At 40.9% G+C, this 16,181-nt stretch overlaps 2 long non-coding RNA genes across 4 annotated transcripts in view; one reads left to right on the forward strand and one right to left on the reverse strand.

Moving 5' to 3' along the window:
- The window catches only part of LOC120314540, a 153,917-nt gene that overhangs the window by 114,623 nt on the left and 23,113 nt on the right, over positions 1 to 16,181 (forward strand). Inside the window, exon 3 of the long non-coding RNA XR_005558475.1 lies at positions 1,780 to 1,859. This is a non-coding gene — a long non-coding RNA (uncharacterized LOC120314540). The remainder of the gene's footprint in view (positions 1 to 1,779; positions 1,860 to 16,181) is intronic.
- Positions 10,643 to 15,773, reverse strand: LOC120314541. 3 transcript variants are annotated; one of them, XR_005558477.1, is made up of 4 exons: positions 15,739 to 15,773; positions 13,130 to 13,193; positions 12,601 to 12,692; positions 10,643 to 11,666 (listed from the first exon to the last, which is right to left on the reverse strand). It is a non-coding gene; the product is annotated as an uncharacterized LOC120314541 (long non-coding RNA). The 3 variants fall into 3 exon arrangements; XR_005558478.1 differs by lacking the exon at positions 15,739 to 15,773 and adding an exon at positions 13,768 to 14,111; XR_005558476.1 differs by lacking the exon at positions 15,739 to 15,773 and having other exon boundaries at positions 13,130 to 14,111.

A 16,181-nucleotide genomic window follows, 5' to 3' on the forward strand; every position in this document is an offset into this window, starting at 1 on the left:
TCTGCCCTAAGCAAAAATTGCTGACAGCCAGCCAATTTTCCCTTATCATCTTGAAAAAAATATACGATTACTTCCCTTCTCCCTATACTTCCCCACCACACAAACACACAAAGCCCAAGCCAAGGGGAAGAGGAGATATATATATATATATATATATATATATATATATATATATATATATATATATATATATATATATATATATATATATATATATGTCAGAAACCCAACAGCTTCTGTAACATACCATAAAGCTGAATTAGCAATTACATTGGGTTTTTTTTCTATAAGTAGAAAACTAATAATATGATAAGAAGGGAGATTTTAACTTTTCTTCCTGATGTGCATTATTTGTACTTATAAGGAGGTTTTTTTTAATATTTATTCTTCCTGAGGTGAATCCATTTTATCATTTCATCATTTTCCTATCTCATTTTGCTGGACAGCTTAATTACTCTTAGAGTTGTTTTGTACATTAAGAGGATAACTAATGAAGGACAAAAAGATCAACATGATAGAATGATGTATTGCAGCTCACATACAGCAAGTGTGAGTAATATTGTTTGAATGTGGAAGAGCTGTGTATATAATAAAAAACATACAAAAACCAGAAAAGAAATCCCAAATCCAGCATAGTTCTGAATATCACAATCTAATTCTAATAAGATGTAGATCATCTGTTCAGCTACCTCTTGTGAATGATTTCATGGCTTCTCCTGCACATTGTAGAAGATTGGATGACATGATTCTTGTTGTCCTTTCCAACTCTATAATTCTCGGATTCTAAGGTTTATGTTACTTGGTTTTGTATCTTTTGGATCACTCTTAGGATAGCCTTTTCTACAGGGAAGTTCTATGAAGATGTATCAAATGTGTGTTTAGCCCAGTTTAAATATAAAAAAAACCCCAAAGAAAAAAAAATTATGCATCAACCATTTTAGGGTAGCAGAATGAAAATGCCTAATCTGGTCACAATCTTCCTCCATGGTGAGAAATGTTGCACATTATAGGATTTGTATCTACATGTATATCTGTGCTTTTCTATTTAAACACTGAAATACTGTAGAACCCAAAGGTATATTTTTGTTGATTAGCTGTTTATTTTTCCTTCGATGAAATTACTATTTTATGTGCAAAGCATAATCTGTGGCTTTAGAAATGCAAGTGATAAAAGTACACATTGTGGAACAAGCTGATCACCCCACTTGCCACTGAATGTATTCAGCTATCAGAAAGTAATATCACATCACATATGTCAGTTGAGGTCATACTTATTGCTTTACAGCATGAGTCATTCAAAGCAAACTACCTATATGAGTTATTCCCCACCACCATTCTGCAAATGATGTGCCAGGTTCCAGGCAACTCACTCAATCATAAAATAACTATATTCTGTATCAGAATCTATATATTCAGTTTCAGAGGCTTGTAACAGAGATATCACCAAGTTAAGATGTACCGCAGTTCTGACAACTTACCACAGCAAATGAGTGCCATCAATAAAGTAGATTCAGATTGAAACAGATTGTTTCCCCAGAATTATTTCCTGATACCAGTGTTTTACAACAGAAAACAACTTCATGTAAGCAACATGTAACATGTAAACTGCTATTTAGTCTTCTTTTAAAGAGGAACAAATTTGGGGTCATTTGGATTAAAATGAGTACATAGAATAATAGCCAAGCACTTATAGGGAGACAAAATTATCTTATATGGTTTTATATTAATTTATATAGATTTTCAAGTACTGATTGGAACTCTGATGTTCTTCGTTTCTAGCTTATCAAATCAAGGATGTGACAGAGCAGTTTCTAAGACTTAACAAGTTCACTGATGGTTATTCCTTCCTGCTAATCCAGGTATGCACAGTTAATACTTCAAAGCATAACATGAATCATCACTTCAAAGATCCAGACATAAGACTGGGGGGTGCTAAACTAGTGTTCTTATTCATCTTTTGAGTGTACAGAAGAGAACCAAGAAAAAAGGGGAAAAACACAGCAAGTGGGTTGACTGGGTTTAGAAATGGTATCTATGTAAGAAGTTGCTTTCTAGGACCATTGGTAAAACAAGGACTGCTGGCACAAAATAAGTTGCACTTTGTAGGAAATGGAAAAATATATTTGGCTGAAGCATGGCAAAGTTAATCAGAAGAATTTTTAGATGTACACTTTTTTAAAGAGTTGTTGTAATTGAATCCATGAAGTCACTCAGTGAAAACAAAATAGAAAGAAGATTGGCTCATAATCATGCCTTTTGTTCACTGTAAACTCTGAATATGAAAAACAAACAAGATAATGGCAAGATGAATTTGCACGGTATATAAAAAATATATACACCTGCTCAGAAATCTAAGGAAGTAAATATAATGATAATGTAGAAAACACCTAAATTAAAATAACTGGAGAAGAGAAGAAAAGCAGTACTGTCGTTGACATCTGCTATTACCTACCCAACCAAAAATTCTTACCAAAAGCAAATTACAAATCTCTCAAAGGATCATAAAGTATTAGTGATGGAGGTCTTTAATTATCATAATATTTATTGGGAGACAGTCTCTAGCAACCATGGATCTTCTGTTGGGAGACAATTTCTAGCAAGCATAGACTCCTTCTATTCTCCTTCAGAGACCCATACACAGTTAAACAGGACCATATGTAAGCTTAAAGAATAAATACAAATAAAAAATGAAAGATATTACAAACTAGACTATGAGATATATATACATCAATAAAAATGTAGAAAAAATGAACAGCAGGATAAAAATAAACAAGACTGTTTAACATAAACAAGCTTGTAAGTAAAAGAGTTACTGAATTTTCGTCAGCCAGACTACCAACGTCATCAGAGTTGGAATGCTAGGTGATTAGGGAGCTTGCCTATATAGCTGTCTGTCTCTGTGCCCGGCTTCTCGAGCATGTCATCAGCCCATTGATTGTGTTAATCTGCAACATGCTAAGTTGATTCATATCCAACAACCTGTTGGTGTACCCAATGGTTGTGTTCAGATCCTCCATTGCTTTTATAACATGTGTGCGGGCCCCTGGGGGCAGCTGTCAAGCCGTCTCTGCTCCTTATCTCTCTGCCCTCTTATTTTGGAGCGATCTCTCAATCTGCATTTCAAACACCCTGTAGGGCTGTCATCCTCCCCTATGGCCACCGTTGTTTTACCCATAGCTCCCTCTCCCCAATTCTGCAAAGAGCAGCTGTTCAGATGTTCCTGCTCCCTATTCCCCCACCCCTTTTTGTCTCTCCTTCCGAGCGACAGGGCTAGAGGTGAGGCGGCAATGGCTGCTATGGGAGGAGACAACAAACTAACGACGTGTCAAGATCAGATGTTGGAAACAGATGCACGGAAGCGGTTCAGAAGGACAGACAAAAAGGGGGGGAATAGGGAGCAGGAACATCGAAACAGCTGCTCTTTGCAGAATTGGGGAGAGGGAGCTACGGGTGAAACAATGGTGGCCTTAGGGGAGGATGACAGCCCTACAGGGTGTTTGAAATGCAGATTGAGAGATCGCTCCAAAATGAGAGGGGAGAGAGATAAAGAGCAGAGACGGCTTGACAGCTGCCCCCCAGGGGCCCACACGTGTGCTAGAAAAGCAATGGAGGATCTGAACACAACCATCGGGTCCACCAACAGGCTGCCGGATGTGAATCAACTTAGCATGTTGCAGATTAACACAATCAATGGGCCGATGATGCACCGAGAAGTCGGGCACAGAGACAGGCAGCTATATAGGCAAGCTCCCTAATCACCTAGCATTCCAACTCTGATGATGTTGGTAGTCTGGCCGACGAAAGCTCAGTAACTCTTACAAGCTTGTTTATGTTGAATAGTCTTGTTTATTTTTATCCTGGTGTTCATTTTTTCTACATTTTTATTGATATGTGTATACCCAGGATTCACATTTTTAATGTTATTAAGGATAACATTAAGGTTTTCGCAGGTGTTTGTATGTAGGTCTTTGGTTATTCGGGTTTTCTCCCGTGAAAAATTGGAAGTGTCTTGGCAACGTTTCGAAACGTCAAAACGTCGCCAAGACACTTCCAATTTTACGCGGGAGAAAACCCGAATAACCAAACACCTACATATAAATATACATATACATATACATATACATATATATATATGTTTTCTGAGGTTTTCGCGGGTGTTTGTATGTAGGTCTTCGGTTGTTCGGGTTTTCTCCCGCGTAAAATTGGAAGTGTCTTGGCGACGTTTCGACGAAGTCCCATTCGTCATCTTCAGGCTGGTGTTTTCAGCTTCGTGATTCGAGCAGCAATGTGTGGTCTTAGCTGTTTCTTCCTTTTAACTGCCAGTGGGGGTATGAACTTATTGGGTGGGAGCTTGGCTGTGTTCTGATTGGGTGGAGGTGTGTTCTGATTGGTTAGGGGCGTGGCTGTGCTCTGATTGGCTGTGGGGTTGGCTGTGCTCTGATTGGCTGGGGGGTTGGCTGTGCTCTGATTGGCTGGGGGAGTGTTCTGTTTGGTTGTGCTCAGGTTAGTCTGAGTTGCAGAGGGGTTTAAGATTTTGGGCTGCCTTGCTATTTTTGGCTTCGCGTTTGTGGTCGTGCCTCATTTTCATGGAGGGTGTCAGTTTGCTTCATGTATGGATTGGAGGGCTTTAAAGTGGCTAATGATGCAGCTCTGGTCTGGCTTCTGGTTTGTGGTCGTGCCTCATCATCGGTGTGGCTTTGGGTTTGCTTTTTGCGTGGATGTGTGGTGGTGACATCCTGTGTGGTTTTTGTGAGTGTGGGTCTGGTATCATTTTTTGTGTTAGGGAGTCGTTTGTCAATAAGGACGGGTTTCCAAATGGCTGGTAGGTGGGAGGTATCATCTCGCTTGTTCATGCTGTGTGGGCGTTTTTCTATCTCGATGGCTTCTCTGATTATTCTGTTATTAAAATGTTCACTTTTGGCAATGGTTCTGGTATTTTTAAAGTCAATTTCATGTCCTGTGGCTTTAAGGTGTTGGACCAGGGAAGATGTTGGTTCCTCTTTTTTGACTGAGTTCTTATGTTCTTTAATGCGTGCACTTATTCTTCTGTTGGTTTGTCCGATGTATGTGGTGGGACAAGTGGTGCATGGGATTTCGTATACTCCTTGATTTTCTAATTCAATTTTATCTTTGGGGTTTCTAAGGATGGTGGATATTTTTCTGTTTGTGCAGAATGCTGTTTTGATGTTGTGTTTATGGAGGATCTTACTGATTCTGTCTGTGGTGCCTTTTATGTATGGGAGGAGGGCTTTGCCATTTTCTTGTTCTTCGTCTTGGATTTTAGTGGGGGTTTCTTTTTGGATTAGGTTTGTAATCTTATTTCTTTGGAATCCATTGGATGTTAGTACATTGGTGAGAGTGTGTAGTTCGGTTTTTAGGTGTTGTTCGTCAGCTAAGCGTTTTGTTCTGGAGATGAGTGTCTTGGCTACAGAGTTGATCTGTGCTGGGTGGTGGTGTGAGAGAGCGTGCAGATAGCGGTTTGTGTGTGTTTTCTTCTGGTAGATGGTGTGTCCTAGGGAGCCATTGGATTTCTTGTAGACTAAGACATCCAGGAAGGGAAGTTGGTTGTTAGCTTCTGTTTCCATGGTGAACTGTATTTTGGGGTGTAGGCTGTTGAGGTGTGTGAGGAAGTTGTCCAGTTTTTCTTTCCCATGTGGCCAGATTATGAAGGTGTCGTCTACGTATCTGAGCCAGAGTTTGGGTTTGTGATCCGATTTTTCTAGAGCTTGGGTTTCAAAGTGTTCCATGTAGAGGTTGGCAATGACAGGTGAGAGGGGTGATCCCATGGGTGCTCCTTCTGTTTGTTTGTATTTTTGTCCATTATAGATGAAGTATGTGTTGGATAGGCAGTGGTTGGTCAGATCTAAGATGTGTTTGGGGGGGTTATATTTGTTTTGAATAGCTGTCAAGGCTTCTTTGATAGGCACTTGGGTGAAGAGGGATATGACATCGAAGCTCACTAGTAGGTCGCTGGGCTGTAAGTTTTGTTTCTTTATGATCTCTATAAACTGGAATGAGTTTTTTACGTGTGAGGTGATGGATTCTGCATAGGGCTGTAGTTGTTTGGCGAGAAATTTGGCTAGGTTTTGTAGAGGTGAGCCTATGGAGCTGACTATAGGTCTGAGTGGGGTTCCTTCTTTGTGTATCTTGGGGAGACCATAGAGTTTGGGGCATCTGGATGATTTCTCTCTGGGAATGATTCTTTGCTGGATCTCTTCGCTAATGGGGGAGGCTTTTATTTTGGATCTGGTGGTTTTTTCCAGGTAGGTGGTGGGATCTGTATTTAGGGGTTTGTATGTGGAGTCTTGGAGTAGGTTGGTTAATTTGGTTTGGTAGTCAGATGTGTTCATAACCACCGTGGCGTTGCCCTTGTCTGCTGGTAGGATTATTATGCTGGTGTCTTCTTTCAGGTTACGTAGTGCTGTCTGTTCCTCTTTGGGTAAGTTGCTTTTGGGTGGCTTGCTGGTACAGAGGATGTTGGTGATTTCGAGTCTGATTCTGTTAGCGTCGTCGGGGTTGATTTTGGTCAGGCTGGTTTTTCAACTCCACATATAATGGTTTCAGTGGGGATGTGTTTGGGAGTGACTGCAAAGTTGAATCCTTTGGAAAGGACATTGGTTTCGGCTTTGGTGAGGATCCTATCTGAGATGTTATGCACTGTTTGTTTCATGTGTGGCTGTGAGGGAGGAGGGGTTTGTTTCTGGCGTTCTTGTAGTCTTCGGAGTTTGTTGGTGTGTGTATCTGTCTTGAGGGTGGTCTGTGTTTCGGCTCTCCAGACGGCGAGTTGTTTGGATTTGTCCCAAAGTGCGGGGTGGATCTTGTTGCTGAGTTTGAGGTGGAGTGTGAGGAGATCTTTGTTAATTCGGTCTAGGAGGAATCTTTTTGTGTGAAGTTCATTTCTGATTAGGGCCAATTCTGTTCTTTTCAGGATCCGTTTGGTGGCTGCAGAGTTGGAGTGGAATTTCAGTTGGAAACATGTGGGGATTAGATTTTGATCTCGGCAGTTGCGTAGGAATGTGAGGTCGCATAAAATGGAAGCTCTTTGGACTTCAGGTTTTTCATAGGTCCTGGTCAGATGGTGGATTTCCTCCCCGTAGAGGTTCGATATTTGTTTTCTGAGGTTTTCGCGGGTGTTTGTATGTAGGTCTTTAGTTGTTCGGGTTTTCTCCCGCGTAAAATTGGAAGTGTCTTGGCGACGTTTCGACGAAGTCCCATTCGTCATCTTCAGGCTGGTGTTTTCAGCTTCGTGCTTCGAGCAGCAATGTGTGGTCTTAGCTGTTTCTTCCTTTTAACTGCCAGTGGGGGTATGAACTGATTGGGTGGGAGCTTGGCTGTGTTCTGATTGGGTGGAGGTGTGTTCTGATTGGTTAGGGGCTTGGCTGTGCTCTGATTGGCTGGGGGGTTGGCTGTGCTCTGATTGGCTGGGGGGTTGGCTGTGCTCTGATTGGCTGGGGGAGTGTTCTGTTTGGTTGTGCTCAGGTTAGTCTGAGTTGCAGAGGGGTTTAAGATTTTGGGCTGCCTTGCTATTTTTTGGCTTCGCGTTTGTGGTCGTGCCTCATTTCATGGAGGGTGTCAGTTTGCTTCATGTATGGATTGGAGGGCTTTAAAGTGGCTAATGATGCAGCTCTGGTCTGGCTTCTGGTTTGTGGTCGTGCCTCATCATCGGTGTGGCTTTGGGTTTGCTTTTTGCATGGATGTGTGGTGGTGACATCCTGTGTGGTTTTTGTGAGTGAACACATCTGACTACCAAACCAAATTAACCAACCTACTCCAAGATTCCACATACAAACCCCTAAATACAGATCCCACCACCTACCTGGAAAAAACCACCAGATCCAAAATAAAAGCCTCCCCCATTAGCGAAGAGATCCAGCAAAGAATCATTCCCAGAGAGAAATCATCCAGATGCCCCAAACTCTATGGTCTCCCCAAGATACACAAAGAAGGAACCCCACTCAGACCTATAGTCAGCTCCATAGGCTCACCTCTACAAAACCTAGCCAAATTTCTCGCCAAACAACTACAGCCCTATGCAGAATCCATCACCTCACATGTAAAAAACTCATTCCAGTTTATAGAGATCATAAAGAAACAAAACTTACAGCCCAGCGACCTACTCGTGAGCTTCGATGTCATATCCCTCTTCACCCAAGTGCCTATCAAAGAAGCCTTGATAGCTATCCAAAACAAATATAACCCCCCCAAACACATCTTAGATCTGACCAACCACTGCCTATCCAACACATACTTCATCTATAATGGACAAAAATACAAACAAACAGAAGGAGCACCCATGGGATCACCCCTCTCACCTGTCATTGCCAACCTCTACATGGAACACTTTGAAACCCAAGCTCTAGAAAAATCGGATCACAAACCCAAACTCTGGCTCAGATACGTAGACGACACCTTCATAATCTGGCCACATGGGAAAGAAAAACTGGACAACTTCCTCACACACCTCAACAGCCTACACCCCAAAATACAGTTCACCATGGAAACAGAAGCTAACAACCAACTTCCCTTCCTGGATGTCTTAGTCTACAAGAAATCCAATGGCTCCCTAGGACACACCATCTACCAGAAGAAAACACACACAAACCGCTATCTGCACGCTCTCTCACACCACCACCCAGCACAGATCAACTCTGTAGCCAAGACACTCATCTCCAGAACAAAACGCTTAGCTGACGAACAACACCTAAAACCCGAACTACACACTCTCACCAATGTACTAACATCCAATGGATTCCATAGAAATAAGATTACAAACCTAATCCAAAAAGAAACCCCCACTAAAATCCAAGACGAAGAACAAGAAAACGGCAAAGCCCTCCTCCCATACATAAAAGGCACCACAGACAGAATCAGTAAGATCCTCCATAAACACAACATCAAAACAGCATTCTGCACAAACAGAAAAATATCCACCATCCTTAGAAACCCCAAAGATAAAATTGAATTAGAAAATCAAGGAGTATACGAAATCCCATGCACCACTTGTCCCACCACATACATCGGACAAACCAACAGAAGAATAAGTGCACGCATTGAAGAACATAAGAACTCAGTCAAAAAAGAGGAACCAACATCTTCCCTGGTCCAACACCTTAAAGCCACAGGACATGAAATTGACTTTAAAAATACCAGAACCATTGCCAAAAGTGAACATTTTAATAACAGAATAATCAGAGAAGCCATCGAGATAGAAAAACGCCCACACAGCATGAACAAGCGAGATGATACCTCCCGCCTACCAGCCATTTGGAAACCCGCCCTTATTGACAAACGACTCCCTAACACAAAAAATGATACCAGACCCACACTCACAAAAACCACACAGGATGTCACCACCACACATCCACGCAAAAAGCAAACCCAAAGCCACACTGATGATGAGGCACGACCACAAACCAGAAGCCAGACCAGAGCTGCATCATTAGCCACTTTAAAGCCCTCCAATAAATATTGCCTTTTACAAAAGAATTATATCACAAGTTTCCAAAAGCCATTCCTTAACATCTGGAACAATATCACTTTTCCAGTTTCTCATATTTTTAGCCATCTACAGTCCTATAGTGTTTTCTGGATTTTGCAGCCAATATAGCATGGCCCTTGGAGCTACTATACAGTTACAGTGAAGAAATAAAAATTCCTGAAAACAGAAGAAGCCCATATACAACAAACTTTATGAAAGTCTGAAAAGGGCATTTATAACAGGAAACTATTTCAGAAGTAGAAAGAGGAAACAGTCAGCAAAGAAGAATATATGAAGGAAGTTTCATGATGTGGAGAAATCCAGAAAACTGAAGAACAGAATTAGATATTCTTGGCAAAGAATAACAGAGTTGGAAGGGATCTTGGAGGTCTTACAGTCCAACCCCTGGCACAAGCAAGAGATTTTATACCATTCCAGAGAAATGCTGTCCAGTCTCCTCTTTAAAAGCTCCAGTGATGGAACACCCACAACTTCAGGAGGCAAGTCATTCCACTGATTAATTGTTCTGCCTGGAAATAGAATACTAGGGACATTCTTTAGATATGTTCAAAATAAAGAGAAGAGAAAAATTTACCAGTTGCTCAGTGAAAAAGGCAACATGCTAACTGATAACAGAGTTCCTCTTTTGGCTATCTGCTTCACAAAGGGGTATGTGCTCCACAGGCAACTATGAAATGCAGAATGAACTGACAAGTTTCAGTCTGGTAGAAATTTAGTCAGAGAACACTGTTTACTTTGAAGGATTTTAACTTTCTAGATAAAAAAGAATTTGCTGCTGATAGAGTTAAACTGATATGTATTACCTTTGAAAAATTCTGGAGAATTGGTTAATTAGAAGAACATCAATGGTATCCTATCTCCAAAAATAAAATAAAAAAGAGTTAGGGAGCAAACTGCAAGCTGATTAGTCTAATACTGATGTCCAGGACGATTTTAGGGCAGACAAAAAATGAATGACAGTTTTAAGATGATTGTTTTCTTAAAGCATCATGGAAATCAGCACCAATTTGTTTAGGCTAAACCAGGGGTAGGCAACCTTGGCTCTTTTATGACTTGTGGACTTCAACTCCCAGAATTCCTGAGCCAGCATGGCTGGCTCAGGAATTCTGGGAGTTGAAGTACATGAGTCATAAAAGAGCCAAGGTTGCCTACCCCTGGGCTAAACTGAGCTCATTTTGTAAAACTTGGATATCTTCCATTGCAGAGTATATGAATGTTTTAAGTATAACATGTTTTGATTTCAGCAAACAGTTTAAAAGTACTGCATAACATTAAAATTCACAAATTAATATTAACAGAGTTCAAAGGAACCTTGAAAGTCATCTAGTCCAATCCCCTGCTCAGGCAGGAAACCCTATACCATTTTAGATAAATGGTTGTCCAATTTTGTCCAATCCAACTAAAGAATGGAAAGTAGATCAATTTAATAAAAATAAAGCTGGGTTGAAAATTATATTTCAAAAGAGTTCACCAATGATTTCTCATCAAATACAGGGGTGAAATACAGAGTGGAATGCCACAAGTTCAGTCCAGGATTCATTATTCAGCAGCATTTTATCAATGTCTTGATGAAAGGATTATTAATAAAATTTGCAGATAATATAGTATGGGGTGAAATTTTTTTACCACAGAAGCAAACAAAATACAAATGAATTTGATAGTGTTTCTTAACCTTGGTAACTTTAAAATGTGTGGACCTCAATTCCTGGAAATCCCCAGTCCATACTTAAACTTGCCAAGGTTGAGGAAAAAATTAGGCTAGAAACTATGGGCTGAAAATAAGTGAATGAAATTTAACAGAGATAAGTTCTCCATTTTGTAAAAGGAAATTAATTGTATAAGATAGGAAATATGATTGGATAGATGGGAGTGACATCAAGTTATTTTCAGCTTATACTGGCCACATAGATTTTATCCACGTCAATCTATCTCTTCCAATGGCACGCTCATTGCCATTGTAAACTCCATCCATCCATTTGTTGATTATCCTATTCTCTCTCCTTTCAAGCTTTAGAATCTTTTCCAGAGAGATGGATCTTTTCATAGTGTATCTGAAATAGAATAATTTGAGTCTTGTCAATTCAGAATTCAGAAATGATTTCTTTGATGACCCATCAGTTTATTTCCATGACTTTTCACAGTATTCTCAGGAGCATTCTTCAAATACCTGAAAGAATAAAGGTCAAGACTCAATATCCATTATTCCAGAGCACAAGAAAAAATAATGGATATACCTCATAAGAAGGCAGATTCTAAATGAATATTAGGAGTGTTTTTAACAGTAAGAGCAGTTCAATTTGGTAGTAGACATAATTATCTAGAAGTGATGGACCTCCCTTTACTGGATAAGGTTAAGTAGAGATCAAATCTGATGCAAATGCTTAATTCAGATACCTTCATAAGTAGTTGGGCCAAATGACTTTAATAGCCTCTTCCAACATCTGTGATTCTAAATCAAGGTTAATAAGTCTGCAATAATGACTCTCAGGTTTAATATATATCTAAATATCAAATTTTATGTAGAATTATCTGAATCTTTTGATATTTATACATACACATGCACATATATACATTCACATAAAATAATGCATACATTTGTATATGTTAAGAAAATTTCATATACAAATGTTTTCTATTCAGGAAAGAAATTGTCATAAAAATGCATAGATAGGAAAAACAAAAAGTGCTTGAATTTTGCACAAATTCTTTCCAAAGTATCATCCTGATGAACAGAAAAGATGAACAAAGTATCAATTAGGAAAAAAAGAAGGGAAAGGAAGTTAATTTGACAGATTTACTATATCCCTAATTCTGTAAAGAAGAAGAAGAAGAAGAAGAAGAAGAAGAAGAAGAAGAAGAAGAAGAAGAAGAAGAAGAAGAAGAAGAAGAAGAAGAAGAAGAAGAAGAAGAAGAAGAAGAAGAAGAAGAAGAAGAAGAAGAAGAAGAAGAAGACTGTCAACTTGGATGCCCACTTGTTGAATTTTTACTGCTGTCTCTTTCATTGCCCCATCTGTATATTAATAATGGTATTAATTATGTGACTGTGAAAAAAAATACCACAATGTAAGTTTCCCCCCATTCTTCTTTTGAAACAAACTTACTTTGAAAATGACTCATTTGACAATGCTTTTATCTGTAGGTTTGAGTCTATTGTTACCAGGTAAAACAAACTTGGCTTCTACAGCAATTAACTCTACAAAATAAATTTTAAAAAAGAGAAAAATATCGTCAAAACTATTTCTGATTAATATCTGAAGTGTAAGGCATAGTATAAGAAAAGCTTTGCTTATGGGCAGGCAGTTTTTTGGAAGACAAGACAAGTATGGCTTTTGTATCTATTTAAAATTAAATTTTAAATTGAATATGGTGATATAGGCATGTGTTCTTTTCTTATACCTGTTCTATTCAGATAAAATCCCCCATTGGAAAGCTATTTAAGCATGAAACTACATTGGAAAAAATCAGCACAATATAAACCATGGTCTAGAGTAAATTGGCCACCTGGAATCAAGACCACAAGTATCAAGCTCAAATGCTGAACCAGAAAGCAGCATTGTAAACAGTCCAGAAGCAGGGACTAGACATGCTCATGATCTGGTAGTCTTGGGTACTTGTGAAACTATCACTTACCTCCATTTTGGTGAGGACAAATACTGTACTACGATAAGAATATGAAACACTCTTGTCTGCAGGCCTGTAGTAATGAAATTGGGTCCATGGTTAGTGGCCATTGTTTCCTGACACTTCCGTGACAGCTTTCCATTGATTGATCTCAATGTGAAACTGCTCATAATTCCTGAATGCTGCAGTTTATTTCATTCTTAATTAGTCTATTCCTCATAACTGAAGAAAAGCAGGACCTTTGCTCAATAGTTGTAGCAGCAGTGGACAATCCAAAAGCTAATTGCTTTCTTCAGTCCTGACCTGGAACAGCAAGGCAGGCCCAGCTGGCTGGCTTGAATTCTGGCATTCTCCCACTTGCTTCCAAATATGCATGCACACTTATTATTCATTGTATCCTGTGTTAGCCAGGATGCTGACATCATCCCCTACTCAGTTGCCTATTTATTTTCCTATTATAAGCCAGCATGACTGACAGAGGAGTCACTTTGAGTGAAGTTGTTATGAAAAGCAAGGAAAGAGAGGTTGCACCTAAGAGAAACTTTGCAAAAACAAGGCATATTGTGTTTGCAAGTCACCCAGAGTCTATGAGAGTAGGAAGCTATAATAAATCTAAATAAATAAATAACCATAGGTTGCTTGATCACCTTTCTTGGTTTGCCTATCTTCTGTCTTTTCTATCACATTGTATCTTTCCCCAGTGTGTCTTTTGATGCTGCTCTGAATACAGTTAAAGTTGGGATTAAGGAAAACTCATTCCAGGCAATCTCTTTGGTGATATAGCTCTGACTGCACCATGACAGGAAAATACATCCACTTTTAAAAAATAAAATAAAAGAGCATAGAGATCTGCAAGACATTGCTATCATTTCAAAATAGAATGAGATAGGGGCGTTGTCTTGCCTGAACGCCTTTTCTCAGCATGATGATGGAGAATCCACAGATGGGTTGTCTTAATCTATCTGCTCCAATTAGACTAAGTCTGAAATTTAGTACCGCCCCCTCTGTGCCAACTGCACCCCAGTTTTAGGCTAAGGCGATACTCAGACTTTAGTCCGACGCGCCTGAACAATATGGGAACCAGGCCAACTGACCTAATGGGAGGGAGTGGATTCTCCATCATCATGCTGAGAAAAGGCGTTCAGGCAAGACAACGCCCCTTTCTCCAGCATGATTGGATGGAGAACCCACGGATGGGACATACCAAAGCCCAGTGTCCCTAGGGTGGGGAATTAGATTGGGCCTGGGTCCCATCCAACGTTAATGCGTGTTCTAAAACCTTGCGGCCAAATGAAGCCATAGAAGATGCATATATATCCATCTTGTAGTGACAGACAAAGGAAGAGGGCGATGCCCATGTTGCTGCTCTACAAATTTCCTCTACAGAGGCCTGAGTAGACCAGGCAGCTGTAGTAGCTGCGCCCCGGTGGAATGGGCCGTGATATGCCTGGGATCTCGCAGTGACTGAGACTGGTATGCCAGAGAAATACAAACTCTAATCCACCTGCGTATTGTGGTTGAAGAAACCTTCTGACCTAGTGATGAAGGGTGATAGGACACAAACAGAGCCTCTGTTCTGTGGAAAGATGAGGTTCTCTGTATATAACAATATAAGCCCTGCGCACATCCGATTTGTTCCACTGAACCTCTATGTCATTAGATGGGTTAGGACAGAAGTCCGGAAAAACTATTTCCTGAGATCTATGATACAAGGACTTGACCTTAGGCATGAAGGAGGGGCCTAGCGTAAGGGTTACCCTGTCCTTATGGAAAGTACACAGGTCCTTCCTCACTGAAGAGCAGCCAGTTCAGAGATCCTTCTGGCTGAAGTTACAGCAACAAGAAATGCCACCTTCATCGATAACTGTTTGAACAAACCAGTGTCAATAGTTCAAAGGGTGCGAAACAAGAGCCTATAAACCTGATGAAGATCCCACGAGGGGTATCTATGTACAGTTGATGGTCTGACGTTGTTAGCTCCTTTTAGGAAGGAGCGTATCATAGGGTAATGTGTTAAGGATTCATTGCCGCAGGAAATAACTGTGGCAAGTGATGCTACCTGCCTGCGGATGGTGCTTGTAGAAAGCCCTTTGTCTAGACCATCCCTCAGGAACTCCAAGATAACTGGCATTGAAACCGCCAAAAGGTCAATTTTTCGAACTGAACACCAATTACAGGAGCCTCTCCATGTGGCATCGTATATTCTATTCATCGAGGGTTGCCTGGATTGCTGAATCATAGCTATGACCCTTGACGAATATGAGTCTCAGCCTAAGGCCTGCCTCTCAAGTGCCAGATGGTTAACTGGAGCCATTGAGCGTCTGGAATGTGGGAGATGCGATTTGCTGGGATCCTCCATGGAGGGGATGCGGAGAGCTCCATCAGGTCGGCGACCAAGAGTGTCTCGGCCAATGTGGCGCAATCAGGAGGACCTCTGCTCGTTCGCGAAGGATCTTCCTGATCGTGGCAGGGGAGGGAAGGCATAGAGCAGTTCCCTGGGCCAGGGACTGCAGAGTGCATCTGTTCCCTCCACTGATGGAGATGGGAACCTGGAAAGGAACCTGGGAAGTTGTGAGTTGATTGGGGAGGCAAAAAGGTCTAAGGTTGGGGAACCAAACCTGTCCACGATCTCTCTGAACACCTTCGGATCCAGCAGCCATTCGGAATGGTCCACGGTTGCTCTTCTCAGTGAGTCTGCCTGCTGGTTGGTCACTCCGGATATGTGCTCCGCCCTGATGGAGGCAAGATTCAGTTCCGCCCAGGACCCCAGCAATTTGGCCTCCTGCATGAGAGGCCTGGACCTTGTCCCCCCTTGTCTGTTGACGTGGGCCTTGGCTGTAATGTTGTCGGTTAAAATCAGGACATGTTGGCCCTGTACTATATTGGTGAATCTCTTTAGGGCCATATGTATGGCTCTGAGTTCCAGCCAGTTTATATTGTTCTTTAGGTTCTGTTTGGACCACCGACCTTGAGCCCAGTGCGTGTGGAGGTGTGCCCCCCACCCAAACAGGCTTGCATCTGTGGTAATGGTAATCCTGTCTGATTCTAATACTGCTCCCCA

The sequence above is a fragment of the Crotalus tigris genome, unplaced genomic scaffold (genome assembly GCF_016545835.1).
Source record: "Crotalus tigris isolate CLP2741 ecotype Arizona unplaced genomic scaffold, ASM1654583v1 scf7180000018941.1685476, whole genome shotgun sequence".
Classification (NCBI taxonomy): Eukaryota; Metazoa; Chordata; class Lepidosauria; order Squamata; family Viperidae; genus Crotalus; species Crotalus tigris.